The 4,528-nt window shown below is 32.6% G+C and overlaps 1 long non-coding RNA gene across 1 annotated transcript; it reads left to right on the top strand.

Annotated features, from left to right (window-relative positions):
* The first annotated feature begins 1,239 nt into the window (after positions 1-1,239).
* LOC121987347 lies at positions 1,240-2,706 on the top strand. The gene is made up of 3 exons (XR_006113515.1): positions 1,240-2,030; positions 2,110-2,265; positions 2,352-2,706. It is a non-coding gene; the product is annotated as an uncharacterized LOC121987347 (long non-coding RNA).
* Positions 2,707-4,528: the final 1,822 nt, after the last annotated feature.

Consider the following 4,528-nt stretch of genomic DNA (forward strand, 5'->3'; position numbering starts at 1 on the left):
CCTATTGGGTCACACACAAAGAACATGTTGGTTCGAAATATTGTGTTCATTGCTACAGATTCAATAGTCAATTGATAAACTCATTAATCGACTGAAATTGTAGAAAAAAAATACTATAGCAGAAATCCTCAATCTATTACTACAGCAAACTCTAAAAATAATATAGAAACCCTAATTTTTGGGGTTTGTGATTTGTAGAAAACCCTAAACATTGTAGCAACCCTAATACTATAGCAAACCCTAAATTCGGGGTTATAGTCAATTAGTCGATCTATACATTCTATCAATAGATTGTTACTTATGTTTCAGCTTTACCAAGGTTGAATTCTCGTCTTGCTTGATATATAGCCTCAACTTACCAAAACTTCCTTTTCCAATATTCACTTAATTCTTGACCTATTAGTACTTCATACTGCTAGCATTTGGTACCTTTGACCTACCAGGATTTCTCCTATGCCAAACATTAAGTTTTTCTTAACCTATTTGGATTTCCATCCATATGTCAAGTGTTTGATCTTTTATAATCCACTTATACTACATTCATCTCATGCCAAGTGTCTGGTCTTTCATAACGCACTTGGACTTCATTTCTCATGCTAAGTATTTAGTCCTCCATGACCCATTTGGATTTTCCTTTGCATGTCAAGTGTCCATTCAACCATGACCCACTTGGGCTTCTCATCTCATGTCAACTTTCTATTAGACTTCTAATTGCCAAGTGTCTAGTCAACCATTGATCTACTTAAACTTCTTTACCATCAAGAATTCAGTCGCGTTGGACTTACTTGATGTTTCACTCAACCAACTACTATATTGCTCACCATATTTCTCAAACATCGAAACTCAATATGAGTCAACTTGAACTTGCATTACAAGAAAATTCTCATTCAACAACACTTAAAAGACAATGGTTTTATGCCAAAACCATTATTGTTTGCCTTTTAACAATGGTTTTAACAAAAACCGTTGTCTTTCAGCGATTTTTTGGGGCTTACGATAATAGTTTTTAAAAATTATTGTCTATTTGTACTTGTTTTGGGACTATGACAATGGTTTTTGAAGGCTATGACAATGATTTTTAAAATTATTATCTATTTGCGTTTTTTTTAAACTACGATAATAAAATTTTAAAGGTACGATAATAATTTTTAAAATCATTGTCTATTTGCGCTTTTCTAAAGCCTACTACATGTTTTAAACCCTCTTTCTTTTATTTCTTTCCCAAAACCCTCACGACTCAATTCTCTGCCTTCCTCTCGCCTCGACTCGCAGCTCGACTCTCTGCCTCCTCTTTGCCGTCTCGACTTTCCATCGCCTCCTCCTCACAGCCTCTTCCTCGCCGCCTCGACTTTCCACCATCTTCGCCGCCTCATTCTCACTGCCTCTTTATTTCTTTTTTGATTGCTTCGTAGAGAGTCTTCCTGCGGTGAAGACGACGGTTTTTTACAAATTTTTGTTCTATGATAATCATCTTATCATTTTAAAGGTTCGGGCTTTTTGTGACCTTGCGAGTTCTTAAAGTTGAGCAAAGAGGAGTTGTGTTTTTTTTAATCTCCTTCTATTCGAGAGGAATTTTTTCCTCAGGGAGGGATGTGGTGACTTCCAACAAGGCGAGATGTAGATCTGGATTGAGGTGAACTAGGCCGAATTGGGAGAAGAAATTAAAAAAAAAAAAAAAAAAAAGCGAATAAGGGATCATTGAATTTCCCATGGTCGAGATCCTTGTTAGGGTTTTATTTTCTGATATGGTTTTGAAATCTATGGGCAACTTCTCCAAAACAAGTTTTGTGTGCATGTGTATTTTGTTTTGGTTGTTGTTCCCTTGAAATAGAAAAACAGTGTTTTTTATAATTAAATGTACAATGCAATATTTATCCCAATCTAATTTTAGATGATTTGATTATGAATTTGAAATGAGGTGGAATGATGTTTGATCATTTTGCTATTTTTTCAAGATAGAGAACTCAATTAATGATTGGGAAGATCAATCTCAATTTCTAAATTTTGAAAACATGGGAGTTTGTCAAACTGTGAGTATGAATATTTATATGACAACTTTGTCTTTGTGTTTTATTTTTGTGATAAAATCTTATGATCCTTTTCTTGTAGGGCATCTATGAGAATCCTTCACTGGTCTACACCGGCTATGGTTACAGTCCTCAGATGTCATATGGCCCATATTCACATGTCACCTCTACCTTTGATTAATGGAGATGATCATCTTTACTCCACTTAATTAGCAATTCCAGTTCCCAGAGATTGATGGTATTTTTTTTTTTTTACATTTTATTTAGACTGGTTGAAATACCCGGAGCTAACAAGGTTTGCAATTCCATTATTATCGCCTGCAGTTTCACCACAACCTATTGGCGCTCACTCTTTTGGGCAAGAGAAAGTTATGTTTTTAGTCCGGTAACTTGTATCTTTTTCAATTTTAATCCTGTTATGAGTTAATTTATGTTCTTAGTCCTGTAACTTGTAATATTTTCCAATTTCAGTCTTTTTTCCTCCAAAATTGAAAATTTTCAACGGAAAATGGAATTGAATTTGGGGATTTTGATTTTTTATGACCTATGTATTTTTTATATTCCAACCACAAACTAGACATTTTTCGTTGAAAAATTTTAATTTTGGAGGAAAAGGATTGAAATTGAAAAATATTATAAGTTGCAGGACTAAGAATATAAATTAATTCATAACAGGACTAAAATTAACTCATAACAAGAGAATGGTAGTTTCTTATTCATTATTTGTTATCTTACTTTATGAAATGGAAACTATGTAAATATATGGTTTCAACGTTCTTTTTTTTTTTTTAATGCCATTGCAACTTGAACTTTTTTTTCAATTTGGTCTAATACCTTTTATTTGTTAGGAAAGAGACAAATGAACATTTCATTTGCATGAAAGATATTAAGCCTAGTTAAAATTTGAAAATAATTTAGTATTTACAAATTTCCTTGCTGCAAGTTAATATTGGATGTGGTCACTGCACTTAGTCCTTTCTCTTCTTTTAATCATGGTACAATCACTAAATTGCATGCATTAATATTGTACCACAATATCAAGGTTTTTAGAAATCTTATTCCCATACTAGGACAAGATTCCATCGTCCATGACTGGGCTTTTTTTAATATTTTTTATTCCGCATTTTATTAATGAGCATCGGTCAAAGTATGAATCTTTGCATTTTAGGACTTGCATTGTCACTATTGCCACTTAATTATGCTTTAGTTAATTCAGGTGTGATTGTCATTAATTCTCTTTCTATCCTTTTAAAATATACAGAGATTGAGTTTATACTATCTTACAACTAATTATTTATGGAGAGGAATTTTCTTTTTGAAAGTGTATTCACTTTATTATTCTATTGATTCAGGGTTCGCAACAGCAGCGATCCTTATATAGTTTTGGATCTTTTATAGGTTCTGTTGATATAGGATATTCTCATGCTGGTGTATATCATGGCAATACATTTCTTTTACAAACTCAAGAATTAAGGATTGGGGAGCAGTTACTATAGAGAAAGGTAGAAAGGCAAGGAATCGGAAGTGTTCTGTTATGCAATTGCAATGGCACTCTTGATTTCCTTAATGAACAAAACCGAGGGCCACGAGAAAATAGGGCAATGAATTAGATGAATGAAAAGAATCCTTCCGTCGACAATCCAAATATCAATTTTGCAAGAATCGATCATAGTCTTTATAATAGCCCCGATTTTATGATAGACTATAAGGATGCCAAATTTTTCATAATTAAATCGTACACTAAGTATAATATCACTACAAAAGAACACTAATTTAGGGACAAAATTTTGAAACAAAAATAATTCATCCCAAAATTGAGATAAATTTAGCGACAAAAATAAATATTGACCCAAATTTCTAACGAAATTTGCAATAAAAATATTTTGTTTCAAGTTGGCAACAGAAAAATATTTCGTTGCTAAATTCGTCCCCAAATATGGGACGAATAACAGATTCGTCCCAAATTTAGGGACGAATCCAAGATTCATCCCAAATTTAGGGTCGAATCCTGGATTCGTCCCCAAATCTGGGACGAATCCTGGATTCGACCCAAAATTGAAAATATTTTTAAAAAAAAAGGAAAAAAAACACGGAGGGCTTATATATTGACCTAGAGACATCAGAATTTTATGAAATAAATTTATATGGATTCGTATTATTGTCCTGATCATAAATATACCATCATCCATAATTTTTAATTAATATTTTGAGAGATTCAATTTTTTAAATCAAATTAGGTCATATTAGGATAAAAAAAATTCAAACAATCAATATATTTGGTCAAAAATATCTATAAATATATATTTACGATCAGAACAATGATATAAACGCATAGAAACTTGTTTCATGAAATTCTGATGTCTCTAGGTCGATATGTAAGCTTTACGATTTTTCTTATTTTTTTTAAACTTTTGGGACGAATCCTGGATTCGTCCCAAACTTTGGGACGAATCGAGGATTCGTCCCCAAATCTGGGATGAATCCTGGATTCGTCCCAGAAT

The sequence above is a fragment of the Zingiber officinale genome, chromosome 5B, assembly GCF_018446385.1.
Source record: "Zingiber officinale cultivar Zhangliang chromosome 5B, Zo_v1.1, whole genome shotgun sequence".
Taxonomy (NCBI): Eukaryota; Viridiplantae; Streptophyta; class Magnoliopsida; order Zingiberales; family Zingiberaceae; genus Zingiber; species Zingiber officinale.